Source organism: Tachysurus vachellii, chromosome 7, assembly GCF_030014155.1.
Source record: "Tachysurus vachellii isolate PV-2020 chromosome 7, HZAU_Pvac_v1, whole genome shotgun sequence".
NCBI classification, from domain to species: domain Eukaryota; kingdom Metazoa; phylum Chordata; class Actinopteri; order Siluriformes; family Bagridae; genus Tachysurus; species Tachysurus vachellii.
In genome coordinates, this window is record NC_083466.1 from 8,691,550 (window position 1) to 8,714,624 (window position 23,075).

The following is a 23,075-nucleotide window of genomic DNA, read 5'->3' on the forward strand; positions in this document are numbered from 1 at the left end:
GGTATAATGTAAAGAAGGAACATCATGTTGTGTCCTAGACTTTGATTTGAGAGTGATTCATACTACACTTAAATAGAATACTCTGAAACCTATTTCAGGCACATGCCACTGTACAGTACTTAACTAAAAGAAATGTGCGGGTTTGTTTTGGCTTGATGGAATGACTGAAATGGCAACTTTCTATACCTGAGTTGACAATGCACACTTAACTCTTCTTTTCAAATATGGAGCTTACACATACTTGCAGGCTTATTGCCTTTGTTTTGCATTGTAAGCTTGACTATCAAGTCTAACCACTGTTGCACTCTGTAACTCATCAATAGAATGCATTGAATATGTAGGTACTGTATGATTGCCTGGTAGCTGTAGAGATTTTTTTACTAAATAAATGCCTGTACATTTTTTTTGTTATCTTCTATCCTTACTGTCACGGGCCTGGTGGACATACATGTGAACCATTTATTAACAGATTAAATCTGCAGGAAGAACCTTGGTCAAAGGCATGAAGAGATCAATCTTCAAGCTAATAGACCTGTGCAGAATCAAAATGAAGAGCATAAGCAAAATTCAAAAACCAAACCTGGATTGTTGATTGTTGGTGGTCTCTGGATTGGCAGTGTCGCACTTGTAACCCTCATGCATCTGCAAAAGCAACAGAAAAACATAAGCCATTCTTATGAAATTCATTGACAACAAAGCTATTCTTTGGTTGACAAAGTGAAGCTCAAAGTTCAACAGTTTAGAGACATCCTGACAGAAAACAACTTAAGGGCTTAAATTGTTCACTAAAAGTTCATCTTTTCATCACAGTGACCTAACACACCCAACCACAATAACACAGGAATGGCTGGGGAAAGCATTTGAATGTTGTTGGACTCGAATCAGAAAACTGAAGTTCCTTCACTGTGGCTCTAAATAATGAAGATTAAACATTTATGAGTCAATAAAGGTGACAAACAACAGCAGACGTTCCAATGGTAACTGAAATAGATAACTTTTTATAATTGTTTTTAATGGGCTCCTGACCACGATGTGCTTCCGTTGCATCCACTAGGGGAACCAGGCGGCTTCCGGTAGCCAAGTCTCCATCAGTTAACCTCCTGATCGTTAACTAAGCCACATCAGGGGGCCTGTTAGCCTGTCACGGCCTGAAATTCACGGCACTGCTTGCTAAAGTTTTGATGGCTCCACTTGGGCAGGACAGAGGGCAGCGGGGTTTTCCCTCTGATCACTCTGCTCTTTCCCACATCATGGACTGTTTGATGTTCTACTGTGGAGGTGAAGTAGCGGAGGTGGTAGAAGGAATTATTAGTAGACCACAGAGAGAAATATCATGGAAGACTGGTTTTATACTTCCGTAATTCTGAACACTGAAATCCCTTGGCCCCATGTCATTGAGATATATGCTAGAAATACAGCAAGCAATACCCGCTGTTAATCTATATAAAATATTTGTTCAATATAATATACAATATCATCAATATAATTGATGATTAATATTATTGTATAGGGTTTGCTTTTGGCCACTGTGGCAAGAAAAATCTCCCTGAAATGACATAAGGAAGAAACCTTGAGTGAAACCAGACTCAAAAGGGAAATCATCCTCATCTGGGTGACACTGGATTATAAATCATTACTCTTCTATTCACATAGTGTGAATTCTGTTAAAAGGTACTTGAGTATGATCAAGTTGAGTTTTAATGTTGAAGTCTATCGAATCAGACTGAAGTTATCGACTGTTTATTGATGGAGATTTGAGTGTAAGCTGTTCTTAACAGTTAGTCTTTAGAGTATCTGAGGAATAACATCTACAGTCATCTTTAGGGTGTATGTGTGGCACCATTTACAGTAATCTCATGGTGACTTTGGGGCAACTAATGTGGGGTCATCTTCAGCAGCTACAAGAGCATTTATGAGTCATCCCAAATTTATCCCAAAAGTCTTTCACTTACATTGAAAACCATGTCTTTACAGACCTTAAATGGTTTTGATGGTTTTGCCACTTAGTTCCACTGAAGGGAAATTCTAGACAAATGTGTGCTTTGGCCTTTGTGGCAATAATTTGTGAAAGGTCCACTTATGGGTGTGATGATTAAGTGTTCACATGCTTTTGGCCATATAGTAATCAAAATCAAATCAAATCAAATCAAATTTTATTTGTCACATACACGTTACATACAGGGTACGATATGCAGTGAAATGCTTTATGCAACTGTCCGGTATAAGAATAAAAAAATATAAAAAGTATAAAAAAAGCAAGAAATAAAATAAGAATAAAATAATAAAAGGTATAAACTATATAAGAAAACTATATACAAATATAAAAAGTATAGTTATAGTTTATAACTATATAGTATAGTATAGTATAGTATAGTATAGTATAGTATAGTATAGTATACTATAGTTTATAGCAGTTATAAATGATAAGAATTAAATTATACTTAGACATTCCACAGCCTAGCTAAAAATATATAAAAATAAGAATTTGGAAAATTTCAATACAGCATTTGGCAGTAGGAATGTAACATTTAGGGCAAAAGTGCGACCTTGGGTAAAAGGAAATTTGGTAAAAAAGAATACAACACTTTGGGTTCTGCTGGTAGAGAAAACTAATGAACGTTGGGTTATAAACCTTGTGATATAACAGTATCTTACTGGGTTGCTCATACAGAATTTCCTTTTGGACATTCATTAACTTCCCATAACTTCTCATAGATTATTTTCAGAAGAGGATGTTAGTTATACTTAATAGAAGAAAACTTGCTTTCCCTAAAGAAATGTTGTTGCATTCCTCATTATATTTTTATGCTGTTTTATGCCTCTCCTCAACTCAGTAGCAGCACTAATGTTATCAGTTAATGATCTAAGCAATGTAACTAACGTACAATGCTTAATTGTATGTAGTGTTCATTTTGTTGTGTACCCTTCACTCATTTATTCATCTTCAGTATTCACTTCGTCCTGGTTACAATGCTGGGGAACAATGGATGTGATATGGGAATATATGCTGGATAGGACAGCAGTGTACCATGCAAACTCATATTCACAAAGGGCAATTTAAAGCAGCCATTCCACCAACTGGAACATTTTTGGGAGGAGAGAAGAAAGCAGAGAATATAGAGATGGGTGTGTTACATTGCTGTTCCAAATAATGTGGCATCCTTTTCTATGTGATTCTATGAGGTCTGGTGACTGATAGGTCAATCAATGTTACAATGATTCATGAAGCTTATTAAACAAGTCACACACATTTAAAGAGGATGTACTCTATAGTTCTCACCCTGGTATGTGGGAGTGTCAGTGTTGTTCTACTTGGACATTAAGCACAAAAGGCAACCTTAGAGTCTGGCCAACAAACTGATCAACCAGTTTTATGCTTAGTTAAATTAGTCTAGGTGCACATTGTACTTTTTGATGTAACTAATTATTTTGTCCTGAATATTTATATAGCATAGTATTAAACAAAGATATTTTTTATTATTTCTGCCCCATAAATAAAATGCATTAGTTAAAGCATAAAATCAGCATGGATTTTACTAGCCTACACCTGGTTGGCAGTTGTTCAGTCCACAAATGAATAAAGGGAGCAGTAAATCCTGTCTTGCCACACCTTTGTCATTTTATTCATTAGTATAAAATGGGTCCATAGATGGAAAGGAATTTCAGAGAGTTGAGAGGTCTGAGAGAGAGCTGAGAAGTTTTAGTTCTTATGTAGGTGGGGCTAATGGTTAAATATGTGTTGTTTAACTAGACAAGTATCCCAACATTATGTATTGTCCAGCGCACACCTATTTAATGAGTCATTAGAAAAAAGACATATCTGTTATCTGATTATCTGTTGTTATGAATTAATAAATTATTTCCCTTGGGATTGGTTCTACAAAATATTTCAAATATTGGTGAAAATCTTGGTTGTTGATATAAGCTGCTCTGATATATCACAGATGAACTTGGTAAAAAGTGTTCTAGTTTTGCTTTCACAGCATGGGAGCGGCTGACACATTGTCTCTCTTTGGCAGGCCCTTCTTTTCCGCCCTTACATGCAACCTTTGGCCATCATTTAACTTTAACAGTTCTGGCTCCTGCTTTCGATTGGTGTGCCTGCGAGAACAGAAGGCCTCGGCATCCTGACTAATCCTGTGTGCAGTTCCTTTTCAAAGTGTGGTGTCAATCTGCTTGTATCTGCATCGGTCTATGCCAACACACCCCAGCCCTGTTACTGACATCACAAGCCTGTTAGTCTTGGGTCTTGTTCAACACAAACATCGACTAACCTTGTGTGAGTCAGTGGCCATGGCTAATGAGCATTAAAAGATGTGGAGTGGGAACACCTCTATATGAAATTCTATATGGCTTTCGAGGCATGTCACTTCATTGTTTCAGGATTATTCTGCATTCTGTGGTCATTCTACTACCATGTATCATGCATTTGGTGTGGTTCTGTTATGCTTTTAGTTATAGTGAGCTCATTCGCTTGTGACCCAAACACCGCACAATAAATCATGTAACACTATGTAACAACCTATTAAACCCTGTCCCTCATGAAGCAAATTATCTGAGTTTGAAAAGCAATATCAGCAATTACAGTAGACAAGAGCGAGCTTATTCTTGTCATTACAAGCACCAATCAAATTCTTTTCTTGTTTATCACTAAAACATGTTAGCGCATGGGAAAATATACCTTGCTCATAAGGGATCTAAATCTACTATACATCCTCATTCAGATTTTTATAAAGCTGCTTTGTGACAATGTGTATCTGATTTTAAAAGTATATTCCAAAGAAAATTATATAGAATTTTTTTCAATTTCTAACCATTTTGTAACTTTCTGGTGGTGTGGATCCAAAAACACATTTCTAATTGAGTTTGGGTTTAGAAGCTCCAACAACATAACAGAACTAATTTCATATACTAATTGCAGTTTTTCACTAACTCTCGAAACAGTAATATTCAATCAGCTGAACTCTCCATTGCCGAAAAAATTGCATCAATCGCAAAGCTCAATTTTCAAGTTATAGCACTTTATAAACTATGTATATAACGATGCCAGTTACATTTAGAAGTCAAAGAGCTGCGAGATCAGAATCTAGTCTCTCTCAGCAGGGCATCTGGTTTTATTCCATGAACAGGTTGTGCTGTAAAGCAAGTCTCCACAAGCAGAGCTACTCTATTGAGTCTGTCCTCTGATCCTTTTAATAGCCAAAACATAGGGTGATGTTTTATTGCCATGTTTCATGATTTAGGACATTTAGAAAAAAAAAAAATCTGAATCCACAAGCTTATTTCTCAAGAGTGTGTATCTTAAGGCTGAATTGTGCTATCTAAATTAAAAAATATTGATAAAGATAAACAATGGAGCTTTTAAACTAGCTCAGTGAACCTTAGTATGATAGCATTAGCATGAGTAGATGTTCTTGCCTCATATGGATTAGTCATAACCATTAAATCTGAACACTTGAATCAATGCTATGATTAGCATTAGTTTTATAATCTATATTATCATACAGCTAGATAAACATCTACCAAGACTATGTGTGATTTTCAGCAAACAATCAGTCCTACTATTCACCAGTATATAACGGTTATATACTATTTACTACTATATAAGTGTAAGCATCATATATGCACAAAATTGTTGAAAGAAAATGTTTAAAAATACATTAATTAAATAAATGAAGCAGGCCTACTACTGTACATGACATGATCATTATTAATATTAATATAATTTTCTAATCTTTGACCTGTGTATAAACCCTGATAATGATCATACATAAAGAAAGATTTCATTTATTTTGCAGTTTTTCTCGAAAGAATGCATGTAAACTTATATGACATCTATAACGGAGACTCCCGTTTGCTTCACCATGTGTGAGTAAGGAGTGAGGAAATTTTAACAGGTTGCCATCAATCCTGCTACTTATTAAGTTAACAGAGCTAACAGGTTTATCATATAGACATTGATATTATTCATTTTATGTATACTATGTAATACTATTAATTACAAATGAAATAGTGATATGATATGTAAAACTGCATAGATATATGTATTTACAGAATTATATTCAATTGTGAAATAAAAAATTTCACCTAGCTCTGCAAATCTAACTAGCTACACAATTTGGTCAAAGGTTTGTGGACACCTGACTTTTTTGAACATCCCATTCCTAACTGACTTGATGGTCACACACAAAACTATACAAAAATTATAGATACAAAAATAAAAGTCTTTAAGTTTAATAAATGTCTATTACATAAAAAAAGACTTTACATAAATCATAATCGTTTATTATAGCGGTAGAATATTACAAAGTCTGTATAAACTATTTAAGTGATATACAAGATAGATAGCAACAACAGTATGACAATATTTGGAATAAAGTGCTAATATGTGCAGTTGTATGTACAATATATTGGTAAGCAACAGATAAAGGCACTGATGTCAGACAAGGTGTGCAGTCGGCATCTGAGTTAAGGTTGGGGATGAGGTTAGGACTCTGCACAGGTTATTACAGCTCATGGAGCTCTTCATGGAGCTCGCTTTGTGCACAGGGGCATCGTCATGTTAGAACACATTTGTGTTGCCCCTCAGTTCTAATAAAGGGAAATTGTAATTTTACAGCATACAAAGACATTCTAAACAATTGTGTGCTTCTACCTCACCTCCATTTCTTCAGGTTAGACCATGAGGCTGCTTGTTCAGGTAAAACATGTGCCCCTACAGTTTTGAATGAACACTTATGCATCCAGCTAAATCTAGGTCCACACTAGAATTTTTCCTGGATATATCATTGAAATAATTACAACTTCCTGGAGTTGATAAAAAGATGTGGTGGGACTGGAGAGACATGTTTATCTGATGGTACATTTCAAGCATTCTTCTATGGTTTTGCCCTGCAGCTGTACTGTCCAGGCCAGAATGGATGCTTATCACCTTCTCCTGGGCCTTTAGGGCTATTGTCCCTTTGTCATCCTCATCTTCCTTCTCCTCCTCTCAGAAACCTTGGCTATCATCACAAGGCATTAAGTGACCCTAAAATGAAGCTCTGCAGAAAAGCTTATTCATCACAAAAGCACATATAATTAAGATGTTTTGGCAGGAGGAGGAGTTTTCTTTATGGCTCTGCTGCTACTAATTGAGGAACTTATATAAAAAAATTAAAAACACTTGATCAAATTAGATTTAATAAATCCTTCCTGTTACATGTATATCGAGCAGAAATAAAATGATTGGTTTATGGTTTAACCTAGACTTATCTGTTGGATAAAGGGAAACCCTAGAACATACAACTCAACACAACCCCAAAAAAAACAAAAAGTCATTGTTGGTTTTAGAGCATTTCCTGTAATTCGTGTACTGGAGTGGGTGGTGATGGAGAGGAAGTGTAACCCATGCTAAACTCCACAGAGAGACATTATGGCTTGTGAGTTGTTACAGTTTCCTTAATGTTTCTCATGAGAGGAGGAAACCTGTCTGTGCTAGCTGTAATGAGCGGTGAAGGAAGTGCCCTGGGCACACTGTGCTGGCCATTTGGAACTGAAGCCACTCCACAGACTTGACCCTGGCCAGGTGATGACGTGAGCAATCTATTGCATACCCTTACACCACCCAGCTTAAATGCTTGCCTATAACCAAACAGCTGGTGCCTGTGAAAATAGAGCCAAGAGTAAAAAGTAGTGCGGAAGAATTTAAATACAGTATCAGCTTTAAGGTCATATACTATAGTGACTCAATTCAGCTGTATGCATTCAAGTCTCCTCCTTGTGTTTTCTTTCAACATGTTGAACAGGCAGAATTTGACAGCTGTATATATATCTAACGAATCCTATTAGATAACTGTTCTTGACAGACATATTCACATATGCTTGTACGATAATTGTAAACAGAGCTAAACATAGGCCCTGGTTAAAAATATCTTCTAGCCTTGAACTTCTCCGATGCTCAGCACTCGGGCTTTCAGCATAGCATTACAGTCAGCACTGGCTATGTCCTGTTAGATTTCTGGAAATTCAAGGTAGAAGTGAAGTTCAAACCTTTAAAGCAATGTGCACCAGGTCTTTGTCTGTTTGTATTAATCTTTGAGAGTAATTGAGGCTCAAAATTCTATTCATCTGTAGTGTATTTCACTTAAAGCATGGCATTTGAGCAGTCAGAGTATAGACCATCCAATTCTCTGCACTGCCATCTGACACAAAGCTGAGATTTGTATCTATGTGATGTCAGTGCTTCCAAAAATGAATCGGCCTTTCTTAGGAAAAAATCAGTTTAAATGGCTAATCTTATTAAACTCTTAAAAATAAAAAGACACAGATTGCTTAGAGGTTTTCACTTTATTCAAACCTTTATTTAAATGTTAGATATTTCATGTACAGGGGGCACCGTGGCTTAGTGGTTAGCATGTTCGCCTCACGCCTCCAGGGTTGGGGGTTCGATTCCCGCCTCCACCTTGTGTGTGTGGAGATTGCATGTTCTCCCCGTGCCTCGGGGGTTTCCTCCGGGTACTCCGGTTTCCTCCCCCGGTCCAAAGACATGCATGGTCGGTTGATCGGCATCTCTGGAAAATTGTCCGTAGTGTGTGATTGCGTGAGTGAATGAGAGTGTGTGTGTGTGTGCCCTGCGATGGGTTGGCACTCCGTCCAGGGTGTATCCTGCCTTGATGCCCGATGACGCCTGAGATAGGCACAGGCTCACCGTGACTATTTCATGTACAATTTTCCTTTTGTAATAATTATTCATTCTTGTGGTAAGCCTTGGCTTCGGTTTCATGCACAATTAAACAAAGCAGTGTCTGATCTCCTGTCAAATAAATCACATTCCATGACAGCTTTGAAAATGTTGAAAAAGACTCTCTATCTAAACCAACAGATTTGTCTTGGGACAGCTGTGGCACCAGGGCTGTGTAACAGGAATAAGGTCTCCTGCTGGGGTCTCTTTAACTCCAAGTAGAGCAGCCCAAAGGCTAGGGCAGACCTGCGATTGTAGCCCCCTGCTGAGGCTGAATGAGGGCTCTGCCTCCCAACAATTACCCTGAGGAACTGCCCTGTGAAACACAGTTTTACAGCTCCAATCCAATCGAATCCCCAGGCAATAGAGGCCTGGAAGAAAGACTGTCGGCAGGTAGTAATGGTCACTCAAAACAGAAACAACATTCCACGGTGGGCAACCTCACCCCTTCCTGCTGGGATCCTGGGGAAGTCCACTAGGGTCCTCTCTTAAAGGACACATGATACCAGTTAACGCCCCCCTACTGTCCAACTCCACATAACACCCCATGATATAATGGACCTGTTTTCGCTACCTCATTGACACATTTATGTCAAGCATATTACATTATGCATGTGCTAGGGCAATATTCATATTCTAGTATATTATTTTGGTAACAGGGACATTTAAAAAATGCAGCTCAACATTTCCAGAAATGGCAAAAGGTATTGCAGATATGGGCTAAGTTTTACATTTCACATATTATTTATTTTAAAGCAGACTACTTTATTCACATGGTCAGAGCAGTGTGGCAGCTTTTTTTTTTTTTTTTTTAACCAAAAACCTTAATGTGCCTGTCTTGACAGCTCTCATTTGTGACTAAGCTCAGAACAAGCTGAACTGTATCACACCACATCACCACACCCAAGTACAATGTGTCATTCAGAAATGTTTGCAGATGTCTGCATGTTTACAAATTTACAATTCGGTTTATATTAATTCATCTGACAGATTATTTTAATGTACATGCATTGAGAAAGAAGGGAAATATAATTAGCACGTTAAGTGGTTAAATGAGCTGACAATTTCCAACAGCATTTAAACCACATAAACTTAAACAGGCATCATACACACATATAGGCAAGTGCTAGAGTATGTACTGTTCTCAAAAATGCACCAGTAACAAACTGCAATATGTGACAATTTCCTGAAAATATTTACTCACTTTCGACATGAGAAAATTACTGAGAAAATTCTTGAATTTGTTTGTTAATATAGATATTGCTCTGCATCCATATTTCAAAACGTTATATTTTAAATAAACCCATCCACATTCCTCGGGTCCCTTAAAAACTGCATATCCTACCTGAATGCACTTGATCGTGCTCATCAGGACAATGTTTACATGACAGCTAGGTGTGTTAGACTCTGCTGAAGGGAAAATTTCCAGTCCAGGGTTGGGCAATTGTGCTACTGCCAATCATTTTGTTTGTTTTTTCCTTACTTCCTTACTGTACAGCATACAGGTCCCAAATAGTTTACCAAATTTAAATTTAGGTAGTGCATTTAACAGATATGAGCTGTTATTCCAAAAGTTTTTTCATTTCATTATTTTTCACAGGTGCATAAACTCATACTGTATCATGAGCAAAGATCAATCAAGGTCAAAAATTCTGAGCACAACATATTAATCTGTGATGTATGTGCATGCGCTGTAGCATGCGATCTTGTTCAATCCCTTGATGAACAATTAGCAATTTTTTTTTCTAGATGTTCCAAACTACAGTTTTTTCTGACAACCGTTACACTAGCAATACTCTCAGCATCTATCAACATACCCTAAAAACCACTTACTTTTGACTGGTTTAAACATTAAAGATGGAATTACTATATTATGGCATGAGCATCCTTTGGTCTCCTGATATACCCCCTTCCTTCACCTATAATCTCCATTGTTAGGTGACTAATAGTCCAGGTACAAGCATCCAGCTGAGTTCTAACGTCTACTCTCAGCTCTTCCTCAGGCTTAGGTGGGCTCTTCTTTGACTTAGTGATTAGTCTCACTCATGGATACACACCCATACTGTCTGCTGACTTCACATCTTCCTGTTACTGATTTGTGTTTCACCATGCTTGCATTCCTGAGTGAATCACGATTCAATTATCAGACAATTATCTACAAATTTGCTAATGTGTTAGCAATAGCTGTAAATATTCTTTTAAAGCTGGCTTACATTGTGCACTCATCATCACGCCATTGCCGTTCCCTCTGAGAATAATTGTGGGTTTTGGTTCCTGGCCAAATGTTTGATCTTTTGGAACATTTGCCATTATTTTTGTCAACTGGGCAAAACTGTTTCATTTACGTCTCGGTCATGGAAACACTGCCCTATAACATCTCACCACCCCTTTCCCTGGAATTTTGCTATAATTAACAAGTTCTGCACTGCAATCCTTTCACAAGCAGAACAGCTATGAGTACACAGTACTGTATATTTTTGAGAGATCACCATAACGAGCAAAGTGGCACGATTTAGTAGATTAGCTATGCGTTTCTAATAAGCACAGAGGTATGAGCTAGTTTCTATAATGTTACCCGGCTGTAATTTTACATAAACACTTTTTTTTTTTAGTTCTACACTTGTTAGCAGACAACATCAGATTGTTTTTGAACACTAAATGATTTAATGCAGCATTAGCAGTAGGTTTATTTTCACATTGCAATAACAGATCACAGATTATGCCAAAGATTTGAACCTGTACGCTTAAAAAAAATAACACTACACAACAGGCAATCCAGTAACGCTCAACAATGGATAATGAACAGTGGATATAAAAATGAATAAGGAATCAAGAGAAAACAAATAGTAAATTTAGGAATAATTATGGACACATTAATAAGAAATCAATACATTAGGCACATCAAATGCAGGATAAATGTTAGCCAATAGATTCTGTCTATGAGGCACCTGTCAATAGCCGCTTATTGTTCCACGTTAGGGACAATCAAAAAGACAAGTCCCCCTCTCTCACCTTGCATGTGCTCTGTGCTGTGTCTCGGCAGGTCTGAGGGCTACAGGGGGTCAGTGCCGAGTGACAGAGGTCCTGCTGGGAGGGGTGGAGGCCTCTTCATGGACCCAGCATGCAGTTTCATTCCCAGCACCACCTTGAGGCCTGTGGCCACTCCACAGGGGAGTAAATTTGACTCATGGTCCTCACCTACACGTTCATGAGACAGGTGAGTGCAGGCCACAATAATTCAAGACAAGCCTCTAATTTATCCTGGCCCACAATCCTGGCTCCGCATCCTCTAATGAGCATTCCTAGGAGAACCCAGGTCAAAGCTAAAGAACATTTCCACACCTGTGCTTTAGTTATGGTGGATTATGTTATGGTAGATATTGACAGTGTGTACTGTGTACTGCTATGCATCCTGTAAAAGTCCACTTAAAGTGATTATTTTATCATTTTAGGCATTTGAGAAATAATATACATTCATACTTAGACTTCTTTCTTTATTAAATAAATATAAATCCAGTATATAAATAAGATAAACCTCATAAGTCAGTCAGAACGATCAAACTGATGAATCATTCCTGAGCATACTTACATTGCACCATACACACCTCTTTTAATGCTTAAATGATGTGAAAGGAAAACAGGCTGAGTGAGAGAAGATGGACATTCCTCTCTCCATAAAGTGTAAGATAGGGCAGGGTTCCTGTTACTCCGTGGGAGGCCGAGCATATGATGGCACATTAAATACCTGCACAGACACGTTGCTTCTCTCAATAGGTGATCCAAATATAACATGCAATTACTTTTAGTAGGTTGTTTTGGTAATGCGTTTGTTATTTATGTGTGAATAACATTTTGTATTGCAGCAGTTCCACACTTTTCTTGGTCCCATGCATGCTGCATTATTACAATTTGTATGAGATATTATATTAAATGTCTAATAAGCAAGACATACAAATTGTAATAATGAACAGGAAAACTATCTTTATACTAATCACTATTTAAAATCTACAGATTGACTCTTTTCCATCTAGCATCCATTCCATAATACATATTACCATATGTGCCTATATTAGTGACACTATATTAATGAAAGTTAAGCTTATAATGTGAAATCCACATTAAATTCACATCTTCTGTTTATTCACCTGTTGGTGTTGGTTGGTTTGTTGGTGTTGGTTGGTACCTTTGTTTCTAATTACAAAGTGAAGTGATTAGACTCTATGTCATATTTGCTATGTGGTTTAATGGTCCAAAATCGTGATCAAAGCCTGACATTAACTAAAATAGAAAATATTTGGCTTAGATAATATGGGACTGAATTGTTTAGAGTTGAATATGAAGTAACATTTTGTACTCTATACACACTCAACAAGCAGCCAAATTAAATGGAGCTTAGTTTAGAAAAGGACTATTTTCAAACTTTCTAGTGCGTGTGAAAACCTTGCAGAATGGGAGATAGTAATAATAGCAATGTAAGATAGATGCGTTAACATTTCAATTGCTCAATAACTATCCAAGAACTTCATTGCATGACAGAGTGACAAATTCATTTCAGCCGATAGCCTGCTCATGTAGTTAATTAATCATGACACCCGAGGCTTGTTTTATCTGGACTGAGAAAATGAAGTTACCTGATTATTATCTGAGATGTTATCTGAGACGAGCCATTTGAGAGGTCCCTAATACAAATGGTTAACTCTAAGATTTTAGTTCATTTGCCTGATATACATATAATTTGTCATTATCAATGGTGCCATGCTTTCTAATAATACCCGATGTACAATGACAACAGCAAGGGACCTTTGTGCAGATCATTGAGTTACCCTATAACTTCCTTGTGGTTTAATATCCGATAATCCTTATTTAAGACTCAGACCATACACACTCGAAAAACAAAATGCTAGTGGCCTGTCACACACTACACTAAGATCTAGTATGAACAGATAAGAGAAGAACACACATGGTAAAAGTAGATAGTTACTCTGAGAAGTGTACAAAACTACAACATTATACTGAACAGAAAGGAGTACAGATGAATATAAACAGGTTTTTATAGAATTATATCTTAGTCACAGGTCAATATTAGGTATTGTCATACAGTATACAGACTGACTTTGTATTGTGCAGTATTTAGAATTTTGCACAATTTTTAGGCCAATTTTTACATTTAAAAATTAACTCTTTGTACAAAATACGAAGAAATTCTGAAAAAAAATTTTTGCTTACATTATCATTATCATTTCATTTGTAATGAAACATGGGCTACATTTATAAAGAATGCCAAACAAGTATTTTCATAGTCTCAGACATTTAGACCATAGAGCGTATATATAGCATTACTTACTATAGACTGTCTTTGCACTTTTTATTTTAAATCTAATGTTAAAATCTTAGAATCAAATAAAAAATATTAACATTTATTAAGTAGTAACATCAGTATCAGGAAAATCGCATAATCTTAATACTAGGTAATACACTATGTACTGTACAAGACAAAAGAATAGTGACATATAGTAATAAATACCCATTGAATTGCATGACTAGCAACGACAACAGAGTGACAAATAGACAGTGAGATTAAACAAATAAGGGCAGGTCTCTACTGCAATTCATGGCACATTATTAATTCTAATAATAGTCTAATGCGTATGTTCAGATCATTAAGTTCAGTGAAGTTGGTACGTGTGCGTATGTGTTGACCTAAGCCAGGTGCAGGGTTGATGGAGCATTGGTGAGCACTGCTCCATATGGAAAGGTGTTTTAATGTTTTAACCTTTTCCATGATTCCACAGTAGGGCAGAGGCCTTTTCCTGTTTCCAAAAGCCTAAAAAAAAGCTGCTCGACCATGATAGCAGCTTCAAAAACACAAAAACACTTACTAATACAAACTATATATAAGTATTCCAAACCTCCTGTCTCCCTTTCCCGGAAAGAGAACCATGTGCCTCGTTTCTAAAGTATTAACACAGCATACGCTTTGTCTGATCAGTTTTCCATCACCTCACAATCAGTTGCCCCAATCACTTAGTTATTGTCCTTGCACTATTGCACTATTGCACGATTGCAGCCCAATTAGCATCATGCGTGTGTCAGTCATATGGCTTCAGAAGCCATTATAATAGAAATCTGAAAGTGGAAAAAAAAACCTCTTTTCATCATCTCAGTGAAGCATCTCGGTTTTATTAAAAGCATGTGCTGACCACTGCAGATAATTGTACTTCTCTATTTTTGACATAAAATACGTTTGGGTTATATAAAAGTAATGAATGGAGTAATTCTCATGGCTATGTGAATAATATGCCACGGTTTTGCACCTCATTCAAGAGGCTAAATTGTGAGAGCACATAGCCCAGTGCATGTGTTAGTTTGGAGATAGAGATGCACTTGAGCTTGAATATTTCAATAGGACTCTGTTGTCTTTTTGTACTCAGCCCTCTTCAGAACCCTGTGCCTTGAAATTGTGCAATTAAGGTGTGAAGTGGATTGGTTTCAAAGCACACTCATACATTAACACAAAATAGGAAATAACAATTTGGAAGCACACTGTTTGCGCTTCAGTTTTGGAATATTATTTCTTGCGGAGTTCAAATATAACTTGTGTGTTATACTGTAGTATTGGCATCTCTATAAAGACCTTTTCCTGTTTAGTTTCTCTGGCAACAAGATTTGTTTAGAAGTTATTAGGTCTTTATGTCATCAAGCATAATTGACGGTGTCATGGCCAGCTGTAATTGTGCATGCTTATTTAAAGGGTTGTAAAGTCTGATAATAGATAACTAGCATGATTCACAAATGACTCAAAGATAATAAATTGGCTTCTGGAATGTAGTCTCGTCCTTCAAAGTCCGAGCACTAACCGAGCTTCAATGATTGTAGCATTTCCTTCGCAAATGTCAACGGAAGACTCTTTGTTTGATCTCAGGGGTTCCCTGGAGAGCAGTGCCTGAAAAGTGATGACACTGGCACATGGGAAGAAGAAAGAATAAGAGAAAGACAGGGTTAGAGAAAGATTCTGAAGAAGTTTCAATTACAGTGAACACAATATGTCCGAAAATGGAGTGAAAAACAACCCGCCTGTGTTTTTTTAGAACCTTATCTGAGAGAGTGTCAGGTGAGATGGCAGCTTTGGAAGCAGGCATGCCTGATCAGAGGAAGGTGATACCAGAACAAGACAAATTACTTCCTTTTCTTTTTTGGTCACTTATTGTACTGAGGTCAAAGTTTATGGCTGTTTGTCAGTATGTACCTGTAGGCACCGGGTCTAGTGTACCAAACTGGTAGATCACGAAGGTTTTGGAGATTCAAAAACTTTATACTGCAGAAAATAATGTACATATTATACACGTGCTGGGGGTCTCAGGTTCTCAAACCAATATTGAGGGAATAAGATTTTTACAGTACAGGTTCTAATGGTACTATAATTTGAAATCATAAGTGATTAAATGGGTAGGGATAAGTGATAAGGGATTAATAAATATAGAATGTCTGTTAGCTCACGTGCAGCACAGTATTTAGCACTGCTGCTTTACAGCTCCAGGGTCCCCAGTTTGATCCTGAGCTCAGGTTACTGCCTGTGTGGAGTTTGGCATGTACTCTCAATGGGTTTACTCTGGGATCTCTAGTTTCCTCCCACCTCCCAAGATCACATCAGGTGCTTTTGACTGAGATGAACACCTTGTAGCCTGAAAATGAACAAAAACCATCTAAGCATCTAAATCCATGAGATTCAGGTTGTCTAATATCTTTTGTCCACATTTCTGGCCACAAGTTTCAGGATATTAAATGTTTTCTCTGCTCTCTGTACACAAATTTTATGACTGGTTACTTAAATACTTCTCTGAAGGTTGGTGGTTCTTAACAAAACATACCAAACCAACTACTGTAGTCAAGATTTTGGTCTGGCTTGAAAGACTATCTAAAGATTAACTCCACAAAAAGATAAAAGTACCACTTACTGTGTGTGTGTGTGTGTGTGTGTGTGTGTGTGTGTGTGTGTGTGTGTGTGTGTGTGTGTGTGTGTGTGTGTGTGTTTTAGCTCATAATGGAGTGATGCCTCTGTGGGAAAATGTACACAATGGGTGAATGGTGATGAACCTGTTTGATAGAGAGAAGGCTGTGTTAAATAAGACATTGTCCTGGCTGTCAAAAACAATGTGAATGGTGAATGTATGTTGAGCAGCTTATAGACCTCTAATGACCTGAGGCTATGGGAACATATGGAGAATCAGTGTGTTAGATATGGTGACAGTACAGATTGGATCCAGTGTGGTGTTTGCCTTGCTTTGAGAGTTTTGCACCATGAGATGAATTGCCTTTACCTGGTTATCCTAACTCATGCCCCAAAGCCATTCCCTGCTGCCCCCTAATTCAGTCTACCCCAGATCTGCTTACCTCTCTGACACTGCTTACAAAACGGTGTCTCTGAAAAGAGAAGACTTGCATTACAGTTACTGTGTCTGCACTTTTTTTAAATTATCTTTTGTCCTGGTGCATTATAGTAGTTTCAGTTAAGGTAAACATACTGTGAAAGTATAGCTCAGGGTAGTCTAAAGTAATAAAACTTATTTTGGGGGCAGGTGATTCCTCTGGATGAAAACTGTGACCATACTTTTAAACTGAGCAAGACTGTTCTATGTGAATGTTCCACAAAATTGGTAGTTTATGAAATCCTCAAACCAGCCCTGTTGGAACCAACATTCATGCCAAGGATAAGAGATGTACATTGTACGTAGAAAGGACATTATTTATATTATTTTCTGTCTAGTGTCACTCAGATGAGGATGGGTTCCCTTCTGAGTCTGGTTCCTCTCAAGGTTTCTTCCTCATATCATCTCAAGGAATTTTTCCTTGCCACCATCACCTCAGGCTTGCTCATTATTATAGATGTTAGATATAAATAGTAGCTTAATTTTAAACTTTATTCTATGTTTCTATACTACTGTAAAATTGATTTAAGACAATGTCCATTGTTAAAATGAAAATGAAAATTTTAATTGTTATGTGAAAGAAGCTGATCCTGGGCCTGTTGGCTCTGGAATGAATGTTCTTCTATCTCCCCCTGGATGGATTATGCTTGTACAGTTTGTGACTGGAAATTGAGGAGTCCCTGATGGTGTTGGAGGCTCTACAGACATCTCCTTAAGATGCTCCATGGCTGGGAGTTGGACACCAATGATGTGTTGGGCCATTTTCCCCACTCTTTGCTGGGCTTTTTTCTGGACCCATTTAGAAAGTAAAGGCACTTTTGCTCCTTTCTAACCGGAATTGAAGTGCTATGGAGCCTTTAAAGAGCCTAAGAGATGCAGACACCCAGGAACTTGAAGCTGGAGAAATGCTTTCATTCATGCTCTTAATCTCAGACCAAATGACAGGTTTATGATTCCAGAAGTCAATCAGTATGTTGATTGTTGTCTTCAGGCATGTGGAGACAAAAGTCTGGGTCTGTGACAGGTTGAAGTTGTGTGGAACAACCTATACCATACTGTATGTACGGCACATGTACTAAGCACATCCCGGGGATACCATCATGGCCAGCTTCCTTAAATGCATCTGAATGCACATCTGTTTTTGTTAGTTAAATGGCAAGGTCTACATTGGAAGCTGCACAAGTTGGAGTTTGCTGCATGATGCCTTGGTCAAAGCAAGTTTGGAGGTGCCTGAGATCATCAGTAACAAAGGCACCACTGGTCTTGTAGTCAATAATACATAAAGACTTTTTAAATGCTGCTTAACATTTCTTTTCTCTGTAAAAGTCAGTGTCTCAGGCCAAGAAAGGTGGCAGCAGTTTATCATTCACGTCATATGATGGCTGCTGGATTGATAAGGTTTGTCTGGGCACATGGAAATTGGTGATAAGATCAGAGTTGCATTGAAGTGTGGAGGATGAGTTAAGAATTCAGAGGAAAAAATAAAGTTCTCACATGAGTAACATTGCTCATCTCTCTCAATGTGGCAATGACTTACAACATTAGAAGCGAATACCAATGTAATTTAAAAATAACAATAAAAAAATCTAAAATGTTGTTTAATACAAAATGTGCTTTTATATAGGCAGAGAAACAACTGTAACTTTCTGACAGAAAAGAAAGTCTTCAAGACTTTAGTAAAGCAAAATGACAAGCTCAGTTTTCTTTTCTTTATTTTCCTTTCGGGAAAAGGAAACAAAAGAGGCTTGCGAAGGAACAAGTGCTTATACAGCTATAACTTTATAAGAACACGGTAATAAAAAGAAATAATAGGAGCTAACATATTTTGTCATTTTTGAGGTAATAAAAACAATTACAATGAATGGCAAATTAGGTATAAAAGGAATAAAGCTTTAGGACATGCGGTTATTGGCAAACAATCTACATTAATCTGTACTATCCTGTATTTAATTACTTCAACACAGCAGTATGTTGTCTCAGTATATATGTTATTCATATGCCTGATTGTTATACATCACACCAATACCACAAACCACAGATTGAGCTCAACAGCTCTTAGTCATTCGCTTTCTAATTTTATGTGGTCTATGTTTAGCAGAAGCCAACATGTGCCACACAAGAAAAACAGGAGAAAAGAAAACATACTGCTTCCTCTACTCCCCCTTCCCCACCACAACTCTCTTTCAGTAATAGTATAATTGGTTGTTTCTTTTTCTCTTCATGTGGCTATGGCCGATCTTTATCAGAGGCGCCACTGGAAGGTGGAAGATGGTGGCAGTGTGCAGCATGCATGTGTTTGTGTGAGTGTGTGTGTGTGCCTGAGCACACTGTGTGGTCTATGATGGGAACTGGCATGTTGTCGCTAATGCTGTGTTTGTTTAAGGGGTCTCAGGCCTGTCACATCTCTTTAGTGCCACACTTGAGACATGGCAGTGTTTCCTGCATCCTATAAACTTCAGAAATAGGAAAAATTAATCTGTAAAATCTATCATGGTAAAATGATCAAAGATGGATATGAATACAAAGCATGTGCAACACATATCAGAATAGAGTTAATATTTAACTGTAGAATTGCTGTATCAATACTCAGGTCAAACCTATAGTGTATAATTCGGCACAAAAATGCATATACTCAGCTTACACTTAAGTTTACACATTACAATTAATAATCAGTAGGTTTCATCGTCATAAGCTCTGACAGCATGTAAGCTATGTGTTATTGGTGTTAGTGTTATCAGTCTATACACAACTCTGTAATAAACAGTGATTTTATTATATTTACACATTCAAATATTTAAATAATTTTTGCTAGGTGTGCCTTCTATAAACATTTATTAGGTAAACGTATCATATAGATCAGTTTTGAAGGAAGTGGAAGCATCAGGCCAAAAATGTATTTAAAATGATAGTTAAAATAAAATGCTCGTTTGAAATGTAGATGTTTTCAACCAATAAAATTAAGCCAATGTCAGTTGACAAGTAACTGTTATTACTTATTGTGAGAAAGCAGTTTTCATTTGAAAGTGACTTCAACTTCTGGAAACATCCTTCATCTACATCCTTCATCTTCATCAACATCTCTGTAGGTCCACTACTTATATGCCTGACAAACCATATGCAGGCTTCTAATGAATTAATCAGAAGTAGAACATCCTACTAAATAACCAATACCTAGCTAGATAATATACGTAACTCTAATATATTACCTAGAATTTGACATGGTGCAAGGCCAGTTTATGTTAGTTACTGGAAACATTGTTTTAGTCTAACATGGCATTAGCAATAGAAAACAGGTCAACTTAGGTAAATAAATAGTTAATGTTAACAAATGAATTACAACTTAATTCAATATATGGTTTTTTTTTTTAACATTAGACAGATTTAGTGATTTTTCATAGATTAAGATGGTTTGGACATGTTCAGAGGAGGGAGCGTGAGTATATTGGTAGGAGAATGTTGGACATGGAGCTGCCAGGCAGGAGGCAAAGAGGAAGGCCAAAGAGGAGGTATATGGATGTAATTAATGAGGATATGAAGCTAGTGGGTGCAAATGTTGAGGATGCAGATGATAGGGATAGGTGGAGAGAGATGATTCGCTGTGGCGACCCCTAAAGGGAAAAGCCGAAAGAAGAAGAAGAAGAAGAAGAAGAAGAAGAAGAAGAAGAAGAAGAAGAAGAGTGATTTCTCATATACCTTGATTTACATTAGCATTTCCTATTTCCAGGATATTAAAACATTTTATTGGACAAGAGCCAGGCGTTTTCATCCTAATGATCCACACTGTAGTCCAGACTCAGATAGTTATATCATTAACTACATTATACAGCATACTGTAAGGTCACAGCAGAAAATATTTCTTCATAGTTCTTTATATTTTTTCCCCATTGATAAATTTGCTTGAATGCTTTAAACTAAAATATACATTAAATAAAATACACCAGATCCCATTTAACTGATAGGTAGCATACTGTTATTAGGCTCAATGACAGTATTTTTTATGTCTAAATAAAAAGTATTGTTAGAGACTTCATAAGCACATCTGTAAGTCACTCTGGAGTAGGGTGTCTTCTAAATGTAAATGTATATATAGAGATCAGAGTCGCATTGAAGAGAGGAGGATAAGTCAACAATACTGGGACAGAAGAGAAAAGTAAATTCAGTTCTCACATGAGTAAATGTTGCCTGACGTTGTCAATATGAGCATTACTGACGAGCTAGAAGCAAATAAAAATGAAATAAAAAAAGTCTATAAACAATACATGCTGAAGAATACAACTGGTTACTGCTTCTTTGTGTAATAATGTGTTTTTATTCTGCTATGAAGGTGTACAGTTACTGACTCCAGCTCGCTGTAGAAGCACCACTGACCAGGGGGCGGTGGATCTTTCTTCTGACAGCTGTGACACTTACATGGTAGGGTGTATGGTGCTGATAGTGTATCAGCTGCATCAGCACTGGGTTTAAAACAGTTTAAGTCTTACTGGTCACTTTATTAGAAACCTTGTTAGTCCACTTTGTATGGGTATAGCGAGATACTATTTATCTTGTTCATGAATCATTTGTCCTCTTGTCTTTCATCAGTGTCAGTTTCTGAATACCGTTTGGGCTTAGTGTGGGCTAACAAACTGTGAATAGCAACAGTCAATAACTGGATTCATACAAAGCTCACCTTTATGTTGACTGTACTTGAGAAAATGTCAAATGTGTGTATACAAGGTGGCACTGCTTCTGGCAAGTTAGTGAAGGTCAATCATCATTCATCAGGCTTCTGTGAATAAGGAACATTTTTGTGGAATAAAACACAATCAAAATTTGTTGATTACATCTTAATATTGACCAACTGACTATAAAATATAATGCGGTATATATTACATGCAATTATAAGCATTTAGCCAAATCTGAAGGTTTTTCAATGAAACCACAAGAAGTATGAAGCACCGTTAAAAATAATGGTCAAGTGAAGCACATCTTATGGCCTAGTTTATATTAAACACTTGCATTTCTGGCAAGAACATTGACAACCTATCAACTGTAGTGTTATTTGATATTGGGAATCTTAATCTACCATCTAAAAGGCTCTGTATTCTTTCTGCTTTCAACATTAAAGCAGGACTTGATTACGTTACAATACACTGTCCTTTCTATTCCCGTTAAAAATCTTTAAAACCTTTTCATTGTTCAAGTTCATTGTCCATCAATACAAAGATGTGAATAATGCTAAGGGACTCCAGTTACCTCTGCAAGTTTTTAGCTTGCAAAAGTAACAATGACAGTAAAAAAATGACCTCAGCTTTGATCAAAGGCTTTTACAAGTGAAGCTGAAGTTTTAGATATACTTCCACAGAAACCTGACCCAAATTGTGCTGCATCATACAGAAGCTCATCTATGGCTGCTCGATTAGTCTACAGTACGTGAACGGTCTCAGCTGCTGTCCTGTGTGAGGTTAATCAGCAGTAATCGCTTCTCTGCAGGCCAGACTGTCCCGAGGTGGACACAGATAGCAGCTTGGCTCTAACGGAAACACAAGAGGGGAGCAAGAGATAACGCGCTCTTCTCCTTTTCTCAGAAGTCGCCTCATAAACGTTACAAGCAGGCGGGTCACTATGGAGGTACTGGCCAGTAACCACACTGGTGTTAGGTAGAGCGAAAGGACCATAAATACCTTCATTATATAATATATGTTTATATAATAACTGTGTCTCCAGAGTAACTTAAAGAGGAGGCAGAACATGAGTAAAGCATCCACCTGAGAGCAAAACTAAGCTTCAGAAACAAATGCAAGATAAACATATAAGTTTAGGCAACGGTCCTCAAAGTGTAGTCCAGGAACCCCAGGGATTCATGAAGAATAGTTAATGGAGTCTGCAGTCTTTAAAAGGTTTTCTTACAGTGCTAGAAACCACCAAACATCCTTAACAATTTTAAG

General features: G+C 37.2%; 2 long non-coding RNA genes across 3 annotated transcripts; both read right to left on the reverse strand.

Moving 5' to 3' along the window:
• Positions 1-11,363: 11,363 nt before the first annotated feature.
• Positions 11,364-12,589, reverse strand: LOC132847923 (uncharacterized). 2 transcript variants are annotated; one of them, XR_009648677.1, is made up of 2 exons: positions 12,328-12,589; positions 11,364-12,024 (listed from the first exon to the last, which is right to left on the reverse strand). It is a non-coding gene; the product is annotated as an uncharacterized LOC132847923 (long non-coding RNA). The 2 variants fall into 2 exon arrangements; XR_009648678.1 differs by having other exon boundaries at positions 12,312-12,589.
• Positions 12,590-14,595: 2,006 nt separating this feature from the next.
• LOC132847924 (uncharacterized) lies at positions 14,596-22,763 on the reverse strand. Its single transcript, XR_009648679.1, has 3 exons — positions 22,434-22,763; positions 21,818-21,916; positions 14,596-15,681 (listed from the first exon to the last, which is right to left on the reverse strand). It is a non-coding gene; the product is annotated as an uncharacterized LOC132847924 (long non-coding RNA).
• Positions 22,764-23,075: the final 312 nt, after the last annotated feature.